The 12,403-nt window shown below is 50.7% G+C and overlaps 2 pseudogenes; one reads left to right on the forward strand and one right to left on the reverse strand.

Moving 5' to 3' along the window:
* LOC135966717 (SH3 domain and tetratricopeptide repeat-containing protein 1-like) overlaps window positions 1-12,403 on the forward strand; it is a 49,933-nt pseudogene that overhangs the window by 22,831 nt on the left and 14,699 nt on the right.
* On the reverse strand, window positions 10,407-11,368 carry LOC107129137 (B-cell CLL/lymphoma 7 protein family member C pseudogene; annotated as a pseudogene).

Genomic DNA, 12,403 nt, shown 5'->3' on the forward strand with positions numbered 1-12,403 from the left:
GAATGAGAGCCAACATGCTGGGAATGGAGGCGTCTTTATCACGGTGCTCTGCATATTTTAATCTTGGGTAGAAAGTATGGAAAAGTAAGTGATACCTGTGGTTTGATGTCAGAAGGACGTTGTCAACTTGACATGGACTGAGGATGTTCAGGTGCAACAGGCACCCCGGCTTCATTAAATGAGACTTCTCCATCTCCCTGCCAGGCACGCACAAGTGTATGGCCACATCTTATGTGTTATCCTTATCTAGAGTGCTCCTTGTCGTCATGCTTAAAGTTACATGATGATATTCTTCCTCATAGAGTAGGTCCCAAGCCGCATTCAACACAGAAATGTACTCTTGCTGCTCTACATCGAAAGTGCTTTCATCTACCAAGTGGGAGAGCAGTCCTAAAATCTGGGCTGGAATCACAGAAGGAAGGCTTTGGGAAGCAACAGATTCCCTAGTCCAAAGCTGGGTTTTGATGAACCTAGAAACAGGACCAAGAGAAGTGAATTTGCCTAAGGCCCTGACAGTGTCTCACGGTAGCATTTGAACGTAGCAGTTTCTTGACCTATTTCTTTAAATGATTAGTCATGCTTCCTCTGATTCCTATATAAACATATTCCTCATTCATTCTTTTGTTTCAGTGAATTATTGCAGTGCTACCACGTAACAGTATTTGAGTCAAAATGTGGCAGTGTTTGTCCCTTTCCAACGTTTTTAGTTGCACAGTTTGTCAAAGTTGTGCTAACAGTTTCTTGTTGGTTGCAAGGTGTCCTTTCAGAAGCCGATTGTGTGGTGTATTTACATTGCTTGTTGGAGGTAGTTTGGTTAGAACCTACTTCGAGTGGCTGGCGTGGGCCTGGGGGACAATGACAGCTGCCTGCTTCATGGGCAGAGATGAAGTAATTGCTTCCTAGGAAGTACCATCCTCCTGGCCACACTCTCCAGCCCATTTCCTTTGTGGTGGTTTCCTCGCATCTGCACGTTTCTGGCTTCATGTGAGTCTCATTGATTTTAGCATATGACTTCAGGCTGTGGGGAAGAATGGCCATGTTAGCACAGAGATGCACACAAAGGAACAACTGGCTAAATGTGAGGGAAGACATTCTTACAGGGGGTTTCATTTCTTTTATTCTTTAACAGGCAGGCTGGGAAGCATTCTGGACACTTGGCCTGCACTGTCACAGCTCCTCCCTGCAGGATCGCAGATGTTTGGAGATTGTAGTGATAACTGTTATCATTGAGAATGTCATTCTCACAGGCTCTAATAAGTCAGGATTTATTCAGTGTTAATTTGTTAAAGACAACTGTGTTTCTACCAAATCCATGGGAGACGTTTCTCCTGGCAGTGTTGCTGGGGGTATTCCCGTGGCTTAGTCTTAGGGAAACACGCCTTTGAATACTGCTGAAGCTGTGAGTACCCAAAGCGCACCGGAGTACTTTTGCCATACGGGGTGTTAGTCACTGATACACGTCTCAGTCAGACCTGATGGATTCTTGACCCCTTCCTTTCTTAGTTTTTTTAATTTTTATTTTTTATTTTTGTTTTTTAAGAGCATAACCTCTCAGGTGGCCACCATGAATCTCTGGTGTTTTCAGTTGGCTGCAGCCTATTTGCCGTCTCTGGTTCAAACATACTGGAAGCCTGATGATGCTTCCCTCGGTTGTTCTTCTGCTGTGTGACCTCCGCGCCTGCAGGGTCCAAGACTGTCAGAGCTGGGAGCCACCTTCACAACTACCAGGGTTTCCAGAACCTCCTTTATCTAGCCCTGGGGATGGAAGAGATGTCATCAGAGGCGGAGGCTTATTAGGTTTACATGCCATTGATAACGAATGAGGAGGTTTTCTTTTATATGAGGGGAGCTTCTTAGAACGTGCTTTAGTAGGGTAAAGAAGCTTTTGAGGTTTGCTTTCTCTGGAAAGATAATTTGTGATCCTGCTGTTGCTTTCAACAAAAATATAATTTGCATACCAGTGCATGTTGTATTACTGAGCACTGGCTGACAAATGGTTCTTAACTCGTCATTCACTCCGCCACTGTTTCTTGAATGGCATATGTTTGCCAGCTGTAGTAGGAACTTGCTAGGCTCTAGGACTAACCGTTATGAAACGAGGGTCCTGGGGGAAGCAAATGCATATAACTATAAAGGTTTGAGGGGATATCAGAGGGGGTGCCTATAGGTGGAAAACTTCGTTCATTCATTGTCCCATCTAGGAGGTTTTGTGTCTTAGCAACGTGTTCCATAGCAACACATCCCTCTATCAAAATATTCATCATATGAAATTGAAATTCTCTGCTTAGGTATGTATTTTTCCGACTAAGTTTAGAACTGGTTAAGGACAGGCTATGGGGTATGTATTATATATATCTACACACACACATATATTTATATATATACACACATTACCGTTGTAAATATACAATATATATTTATATATATACACACATATATATTTCTTCCTCTCTATATGTACATACAACCCACACATATATATGCACACACACATATATATGAAACACACACACACACACACACACTTCTACTGCCAAGCACAGAAAGTCAAAGCTAGGCAACATTTCTTTTAGTGTTCATGAAAAAATAGATGTGTTAGTTGAGAGCGTCCTTAAGTTGCCAGGGGAAAGACAGGATGGATTCACAAAGGGAGATAGTGTTTTGTTTTTTTTTTTCTTTGTTTAATTCTTCAATTCGAAATAATCCAGACTTACGGAAAAGTTGCAAAAATAGTACGGAGAATTCCCATATACTCTTCCCTCAGATTCCCCAAACATTTCACCCCATTTGTACTTTCTCTCTCTGTGGATATAATTTTTTTCTCTTCTGAAATGTTTTAGAGAGGAAGGTAGAATGCAGGGCAGGGTGAAAGGTGGAAGGAGAGAGGTGGGTTGGGAGGCTTTTTTTTTTTTTTTTAACCTCCTGAGATGGAGTTTTGCTCTTGTCACCCAGGCTGGAGTGCAACAGCACGATCTCGGCTCACTGTAAACTCTGTCTTCTGAGTTCAAGTGATTCTCCTGCTTCAGCCTCCCGAATAGCTGGGAGTACAGGCACCCATCACCATGCTTGGTTAATGTTTTGTATTTTTAGTAGAGGGGTTTCACCATGTTGGCCAGGCTGGTCTTGAGCTCCTGACCTCTGATGATCCACCTGCCTTGGCCTACCAAAGTGCTTGGGATTACAGGCATGAGCCACTGTGCCTGGCGATTGGGAGGCTTTTGCAGTAACTCAAAGTGCTATGATGAGGGCTGGACCTGGTTGGAAATGATGAGGAAGGTGAGAAGTGGTTAGGTCTGGCATATATTTTGAAAGGAGAGTTTAAATGGGTTGGATGACAAGAGAGAGAAAAAGAAGTTTTCAGGATGATGTCAAGGATTTTGGCCTGAGTAACTGGAAGACTAGAGATGCTGTTATTGGGATCGGGAAGACTATGGGAGGAGTGGGTTATAGCAGGGGGAATCAAAAGTGTGTTTCTGGCATGCTAAATTTGAGGTCCAAAAAGAGATGTCAAGAAGTGTTGGCTGGTCGCGGTGGCTCACGCCTGTAATTACAGCACTTTGGGTGGCTGAGGTAGGCAGATCACCTGAGGTCAAGAGTTCGAGATCAGCCTGATAATTATTAAAATCGATCATTGATGTTTACTAATTAATCATATTATTGCTCCTAATACTGTACACCTACCTGTGGTGTTGTTCCTAATATCCAGGGACAGAGAACATGATCTTAGTTTTAATATCGCAGTAGGTGTACACTCACCCTGTGATACTTATCCTAATATCCAGGGGGTAGAGTATGACATGACTCCCAACATAGCAATGAATGGACAGCCACCCGGTGACATTGCTCCTAATATTCATGGAAGAAGCACATGATATTACTCCCAATATCGCAGGGAGGGTACAGCTCTTCTGTGATATGGTTCCCAGTATCCGGATGGGGAGAGGATGATAATAGTTCCAGTATCGCAGGCTGTGTTCACCCGCCCTGTGATATTGTTATGAGTATCCTGGAAGGGATATGACTCCCCATAGAGCAGGAGGCGTACATCCAGCCTGGGATATTGTTCATAATATCCACGGAGAGGAGAGGCTGATATTACTCCCAATATGGTAGGGGGTGTACATCCACCCTGTGATATTCTTCTTAATATTCCAAGGCTGAGAGGTTGATATTACTCCCAGTATCGCAGACACCGTACACCCCCGTGTGATACTCTTCCTGATATCCAGAAGGGGAGAAGATGGTATTAATCCCCATATCGCAGGAGGTGAACACCCACTCTGATATCTTTCCTAGTATGCATGGGGAGAGGGGATAATATTATTCCCAATATTGCAGAAGATGTACATGCCCCCCCGTGATATTGTCCTTAATATTCCAAGGCACAGAAGACGATGTTACTCCCAATATCGCAGAAAGTGTACACCCCCCAGTGATGTTGTTTCCATGATCCAGGAGGGAAGAGGATGATATGACTTTCAACCCTTGCACCCTGGAATGCTCTCACCCTGCAACACCGACACCAGCTCAACCTGACATGGGAGCAGAGGTGCTGGCTGGGGGTGTTCATTGCTTCTCTTTTCTCCCTTGCCAGACTCAGTAGAGGAAGCTGAGACCGAACAGCCACAGGAACAAGGTGGGTTTTGCCAGTGGCTCAGGCTTCCTCTGGTTATGAGTTGGGCCTTGGGGTAATTCCGGGGGAGGGGACAGAGCTGAGTACAGTGGGCATTGGATGCGACAGTCACCCCTCTGTGGTGCGGGCTGGGGGCTTGGGGGACGTCGCCTGAGGTGGGCCTGAACCTCCCGTCTACTCTGGCACTGGAGGCTGTGGGGTCCCACACTTCTTCCAATGAACATGCTGACCCCCGCCTGGTCCCCGACCGAGGTGGGGCATCCTTTCCACTGCTGGGGCCCACACGTAGCTGTGGGTTCCTTTTTCATGACCTGGAGAAGCTGCAGCTTGCCCTGTGCTCTGCCTCAGAGATGGGAGGCCACACAGCCCTCAGCGGGGAGCAGAATTCAGAGCCTTAGGTTGCAGGGGCCTCGACTGAGGTCCCTGAAGGGTCTGCTCCTTCCTGAGGGGCTGATTCAGGGAGGCCCTCCCGTCTCCCCTGTGCGACTCTGTCGTTTCCCCTCACACAGGGCCCGCATGTGGACAGCCTGGTGATGTGGATGCACCGAGGGCCCTTGGAAGTTCCCTGGGAATGGGATCCATCCCAGTACATTTGGGATGCAGGCACAAGGTCCCAGAGGAGGCCCGGGAAGCCAGTGGGGAAGGGAAGGCTGTTGTAGGTTTGCCTCGGGGAGGGGGTGGTTCCACTCTCTGCCAAAGTCTCTGGAGCAAAGGCACGTGGCTCTCCAGCTGCCCCAGAGGCCAGGGTAGTGGCTGGGAGGGGCTGTGTGCCTCTGCCGGGTGGGGGAGATTTCTTAGCTCATCTAGTGTAGTCAAGTCACATTTGCCTCTAAATCATATTTATTTTTTTAATTCCAAGGCTTTACAGATGAATAAGGAGACAGTTTGTATTGAAAATAGTTTTTACATGTGAGCTTGAAACAGAGAGTCTGTTTAAATCTAGTTTTTTCCTTCCCAGTAATGCCTCCTTTCATCCCAGGTGTTCCAACAGGAAATGCGCTTGTTTGCTCACCTCTGGGAGGGGGCTTTGGCTAGGAATCCACCAAAGCCAGCAGACACCAGTGGGCTGCTGGAGCAGTCTGGCCTTTGTTAACCCTTTAGGAACTGTGGGCTTCAGGTTTTCAGACCATCCAAGGTGAAAGTGGCCACAGGGGCCTGGAAGCTTTCCCATCCTTCCTGCAGGGATGGTCCGTTTCCCTGCACGGAGCTGGGTACATGGGTACAACACCCCTGTCCTGTGCCGTCGGTGGCTTTACCAATTTTGCATAGCAGCTTTTGAGCTGATCCATAGCTCTGATTGGCTGTTGAGGATTTCATGGATTCCTGTACCCCACCGGGGGGCCCAACATGCTGACAAAAGTTACATTTGTAGTTGTTGTGCTGCATATACATGGGTCCAGTTAGAAGGCTTTGATTCTTTCTAAAGGGAAAGGCATCACTGAGGGATCACTGAGCTGACATAGTCTCCTAAAACCATGCTGTGAGGTGGCGACAAAGCAGGACAGAAGGGTGATTTTGTAGGAGAGTCGGGCCACGGGCCTGCGTGTTCTCTGTGTCCCCGGAGTTCGTACGTGCTCCAGACCCCGGGTTTGCATTGCGCATAATTCTCAAGGGCTCATGGCAAGCTGCGCCAGGGACACAGAGGACGGGGATGCGGGGATCCTGCCCCAAGTGGACCAAGGACTCACTGTTGGACTCTAATCTGTCTAGGTGTTTTTGTGACTTGCAGAAATACCTCCACCTTGCCTGGGCCTGGAGCCACAGGAGACCCTGCCGAAGGTGAAGAATGTTCTGGAACAATGCAAGACCTGCCCAGGCTGCCCCCAGGAGCCAGCGTCCTGGGGTCTCTGTGTAGCATCCAGCAACGTGAGCTTGCAGGACCCCGAGGAGCCCTCCTTCTGCTTGGAAGCTGAGGACAACTGGGAGGATCCAGAGGCCCTGAGATCACTGCTGCTGTTCCTGAACACCTCTGGATTCAAGGCCAGCTTCTGTGGCCTGTACAACGTGGCGCTGCCATGGCTGAGCAGCATGTTCAGCAGCTTTAGCGACGAGGAGGAGCTGACTGGGCGCCTGGCACAGGCCCCAGGGGCGGCCAAGAAAGGTGGCCTCCTCATGGCCCTGGCCAGGTTCTGCTTCCTCCTGGGGCGGCTGTGCAGCAAGAGGCTCAAGCTGTCCCAGGCCCGGGTGTACTTGGAGGAAACACTGGGGGTCCTGGAGGGCAGCTTTGGGGACCTGTTCCTGGTGGTGGCTGTGTACGCCAACCTGGCCAGCATTTACTGGAAGCAGAACCGGGAGAAGTGTACACAGGTGGTTCCCAAAGCCATGGCCCTGCTCCTGGGGACGCCCGGCCACATCTGCAGCACCGAGGCAGACGGGGAGCTCCTGCATCTGGTGCTGCAGTGGGCGGTGGGTGGCCAGAGCCAGCAGGCCTAGGCCCGGGCCTGCTTCCTGCTGGCCAGGCACCACGTGCACCTCAAGCAGCCTGAGGAGGCCCTGCCCTTCCTAGAGCAGCTGTTGTTTTTGCACAGGGACTCGGGAGCCCCAGACGCTGCGTGGCTCTGAGACTGCTGCCTACTCCTGGCTGACATCTACAGCCGCGAGTGCCTGCCCCACCTAGTGCTGACCTGTGTCAAGGTGGCCTCATTGAGGACACAGGACTCGCTGGCTGGTTCGCTGAGGAACGTGAACCTGGTGCTCCAGAACGCCCTCCAGCCCCACAGCCTCCCCACCCAGACTTCCCACTACCTCAGGCGAGCGCTGGCCTCCCTAACCCCAGGCACAGGCCAGGCACTGCGCGGCCTTCTCCACGCCAGCCTGGCCCAGCCGTACAGCCACCATGGCTACCATGGCCCAGCCATCACCTTCATGACACAGTCGGTGGAAACCAGTGCTGTTGCCGGAGTCCGTGCCATCGTGGACCCCCTGGTGGCCCTGGCCTGGCTGCATGTGCTTCATGGGCAGAGCCTGGTGGCCCTGAACATCCTGCAGTCTGTCCAGGATGCAGTGGTGGTCAGCGAGGACCAGGAGGGTGTGATTGCCAACATTGGTGGCCGTGGCTCTGAAGAGGACGGGACGGACGAGGCAGGCAGCCGAGGGCTACTACCACGCCCTATGGGTGGCTTGGGACCTGGGCCAGCGGAGGAACCAGGCAGTGTTGCTGGCCAACTTTGGCACCTTGTGCCTGCACGCGGGTGCCAGCAGGCTGGCCCAGAACTACCTCCTGGAGGCTGTACGTCTGTTCTCGAGGCTTCCCTGTGGGGAGTGTGGCCGGGACTTCACCCACATACTCCTGGGCTACCTCTTCACCCGCCAGGGCCCGGCCCAGCAGTGCAAGGGCTGCTAGGAGTGGGCCCTTCTGGTCGCCGTGGAGATGGACCACGTGGAGAGTGAGTGCCCCAGTTCCTCCTGTGCGCCTTCTGGGACCACTTGGGTCAGGGCACACCTAGGGTTTGTGATTCGGAAACAAGTGGTGGTTTTTCCACCATCGAAAGTGCTGAGTCATGGCCAGCAGCAGATGTTGGCAAACGCCTTGGAGATGTTGGAACCGAACTGTCGATTCCTTCCTGGGCAGGGGTCGCCGCGAAGGATCACCGACACGAGATTCACAGCAGAGAGTTATTTATTACTAGCGCGCTAGGGTCCCAAGCTCTAAGTTGGCCCTGGGACCCCGACTGCTTGTTACAGGCTGTTTATATAGGCAAACACAAGTTCAAACATAGCTTAGGGCGCGAAATTCAAACAAAGCTTTAGGCGCGTGGTAATTGGGTCTGTCTATGGCCTGAGCAAGGTGTCTTGTTCTAATTGGTTAGAGCAGGACCTTATGAGGTTTTTTCCTGGAGTTGTTGATTCCGGGAACTTCGAGGCAGGGTGGGACCCCATGAGGTTGTTTCCCGGAATTGGCAGGGTGGGACCCTATCAGGGTGGGACCCTATTGAGGCAGGGTGGGACCCTATCCAGAGCCACCTGGTGTTAATTTTTTAAGTTGTTTTTTTTTTTTTTTTTTTTTTTTATGAGCCCTAGTTTCTAAGTTTTATGCGGCCTAATTTCATTCCCTCCTCTTTTTGTGTCAGAGGCTGAGCCTCTTCTTCAGTCCTGAGGGTCTGGTATTGTTGGGTCAGAACTATAGCATGTACTATGTTTATTTTATTTTTAATATGGGTGAGTAAGCGGTTGAGTATGGCCTGAAAGTCAGGATGAGCGTGAGCAGGATGAGGGGTCCTAAGATGGTGGAGATTAGGGTGCTAAGCCAAGGGGATTGGTTGTACTAATTTTTAAACTAACTTTGTTGAGATTTTCTCTTTTTTTTTTTCTTGTCTAATCTTTTTCTTAGTTTTGCCATAGAATCTTTAACTATTCTTGAATGATCTGCATAAAAACAACATCGCTCTTTCAGGGCTGCACAGAGCTCGCCCTCTTTCAGAAAGACAATTTCTAGACCTTGTCGGTTTTGTAATATAACTTCAGACAGAGAAGTCAAGGACTTTTCAAGTTTTGTGATAGATTGTTTTATGGCTCTAAGGTCTTTATCTATGGCTACTTTAAGTTGTTGCAGATGATGGTTATCATGCACTAGGGCTGCTGTCCCGGTCTTAACTCTAGCCGCTACCTTAATTCTTAACATGTCGGCGAGGGTGAGGGAGATTAAGGGCGGGGAGGTGCTTTGAGGAGCTTTTAGTTGGGGCTTCCCGCGGCTGATGGACACCTTTCTAGCCTGTCCTTTCTATTCTTGTCTATCCTGAGGAGTCTCTAATAGGACTCCTGTGGGACCAGTAAACCGGGGGCCTGTGTCTTTTATCTTTCCTGCTATATATATATATATGTATGTATGTATATATATATATATATATATATATATATATATTTTAGGTTGAAATAGAGGTCTGGAAACCAAGTCTTTATAGGAGCATTCTCGGAGGTCTTATTTAAGACCTCTTGATTATTAAAATTAATTATCTGTCAGGTCAGGCTAAATGGCCGGTGGGGGGTTAGCGTCAAAAACTACACTAGAGATGGCGCAGGGAAGAAGGGCAAACAATAAGCAAGGAGTTAGATACGAGAGAGTCTTATCTTGAGCGGGTCCGCGGAGCGTCGGAGTTTCCATGTCTTAAGTGGTGTTGGTCCGGACGTCTCTGGAGCAGCCTTGGCGTGGGATGCGTGGATCTAAGTGGAGATTCCGTCAACCTTTATGGCTGTGGGCTTGGTCAGGAGAACAATGTAGGGTCTTTTCCACCGAGGCTCTAGTCCTTGAGTGCGGTGCCATCTAATGTAGACAGAGTCTCCCACCTGGAAGGGGTGACTGGTCTGTGGATGTCCTGGTTGGTACAGTTCTGCCAAGGGGGCCCAGATTTGGGCCTGTACTGCTTGGAGTCTTTTTAGCCGAGCCTGTAGGTCAGTTTTAGGATCGGAGGGGGAGAAGGAGTTAAGCAAGGTTGACAAAGGGGGAGGTCCTCCGTAGAGGATTTCATATGGAGTGAGCCTAAAACGTTTAGGTGTATTTTGGGCCCTTAACAGAGTTAAGGATAGGAGGCGTCTCTAATCTTTTAAACCAGTCTCTAAGGTCAATTTAGTAAGGGTGTCTTTTATTGTTTTATTTATTCTTTCTACCTGTCCTGAGCTCTGGGGTCTATAGGCACAATGTAATTTCCAATTAATCCCCAATATCCTGGCGAGCCCCTGACTTACCTGAGAAACGGAGGCCGGCCCGTTATCTGACTTAATTACCTTGGGAAGTCCGAATCTAGGAAAGATCTCTTCTAAAATTTTCTTGGCTACTATGTGTGCCGTTTCTTGCCGGGTGGGGTAGGCTTTTACCCATCCTGAAAAGGTATCTACAAACACCAGTAAGTACTTATATCCAGCATAGTGAGGTTTTACTTCTGTGAAGTCTATTTCCTAATAGACTCCTGGGCTGTTACCACGAGTTCGTTTCCTTTCTGGCACTTGGGTAGCCCCAGCGTTTACCTGCTGACAGACCTTACAGGCAGATGTCACTTGTTCTACGAGGGTACTTGCCTTTGGGATTAGAAAGTCAGTTTTTTCAATCAGTAATTTTAGCTTTCGATTACTCAAGTGTGTCCAGGCATGCATCTGCTGGATCATTGCCAGGGCCTCCTTGGTCAGCATTGGGGGTTCGTCAGTGCTGCCAGCAGTTATGCCCCCGGGATTTTTCTCTTGGCCCAGCTGTGGGGGCTGAGCCTCCTCAGGGACCCCTTCTGGGGGTCCGGCAGGTGACACAGGGCGGCTGGGCTGGGGGGTGCCCCCAGGACTGGGCTCTGTGCCTTTTTGCAGGGAACCTTCCGAATGGAAACTCTGGTTGCTGTTCTCATCATTGAGATCCAGCAGGATGAGAGGGCCACCCCCTTGGGGACTGGCGCCCCTGCCCCGACGTTCTCAGCCACGGGATCTCTTTGCCCCGCCACCTGCCCGCCTTCGCTCCTCCTCCTGGGGGTCCACCACTGGCACTCACTTGAAGATATGAAGGGAAGTGTCGCCCACAGTCACTCATTGCTTCTTCCATTTCCGGACCTTCTCGATGGTCGCCATTACCTTCTTGATGTCATCTTCGGCCCGGCTCCGGGTCTCGGCCCGTACGGTCCGGCCGGCCATGCTGGCGGGGCTGGGGCTGGAGCCGAGCCCGCGGCAGGGCCGCCTCCCGTCCGGCGGGCTCAGGCTCGGTGCCAGGCCTGGGCGCCGCGCTCTCGGCCTGCCGTCCCCCCGGGAGTTGGCCGCGCCCTCTTTCGTCCTTAACGCCTCCGCGAGTCCCCTGTTCTTTGCAGTAGGCACACTGGTCTTTTTCCACTTTTGGCCGCCTCCACTTCTCTCCTTCTCTCCCTGGTCCTTTCTCTCTCACAACTGCCGCCAGGATTTTTGTTAAATGCTTATCCTTTACTCGGTTCTTACGATCCTCTCGCTCTATCTGTTCCTTCGCTAACCTGGCTTCCCTTTCCTCAGGGGTTTCTTTCTTATCTTGGCCACATTTGTGGGGCGCTTTCCTGCCCCTTTGAGACCCGCCAACAGAGCCTGGCGATAGATTTGGAGACTCTCCCTACCTGGTGCCGTTTCATAGTCCTAGTCTGGGCTGGTGAGGGGAAATCCCTCGTCTATTTTATTGGGAAGTTGGGTTGGGAGTCCTCCTGGTCCTGGCACATTTTTCCGGGCCTCCAGGAGGACTTGCTGCCTTTCTTCAGTGGTTAGGAGGACCTGCAAGAGTTGCTGGCAATCATCCCAAGTGGGCTGGTGAGTGAGGAGAATGGATTTTATTAACGAGGTTAGGGCCTGGGGGTCTTGGGAAAAGGAAGGGTTATGGGTTTTCCAGTTGTAGAGGTCAGAGGCAGAGAAGGGCCAGTACTGGACAGTGACAGTACGGAGGGGAAATAGGGAGGATTGCTAAGTGGAAGGGCCTTCTGGGTCCTCAGTCCGTCGCAAGCGGAGACGAGGAGGTGTCGGCGGCGGCGTCCGAGGGGTGAGTTTGGGCGGGGCTGGAGAAGGAGACGGGGTGGAGAGAGGGGCCGAGGGAGAAGTTGGAGAAAGGGTAGGGGCCGAGGCGGTAGAGGAAAGAGCTGGGGACAAGACAGGGGGCAAGGGTGAAGCGTAAGGTGGAGGTCCCAGAAGGGGGTTCATCTGGGAGGACTGGCTTATGCGGGTCCGGATTCCGATTCTTTGGGGCTTCTAAGGCAAGGAGGGTAGATTGGGATGGGGAAGGGGAATGGAGGAAGGGTTTCACCCAAGAGGGAGGATTTCAGACCAGATCCTCCCAAATAATTATGTAGG

This window comes from Macaca fascicularis, chromosome 13, assembly GCF_037993035.2.
Source record: "Macaca fascicularis isolate 582-1 chromosome 13, T2T-MFA8v1.1".
Taxonomy (NCBI): domain Eukaryota; kingdom Metazoa; phylum Chordata; class Mammalia; order Primates; family Cercopithecidae; genus Macaca; species Macaca fascicularis.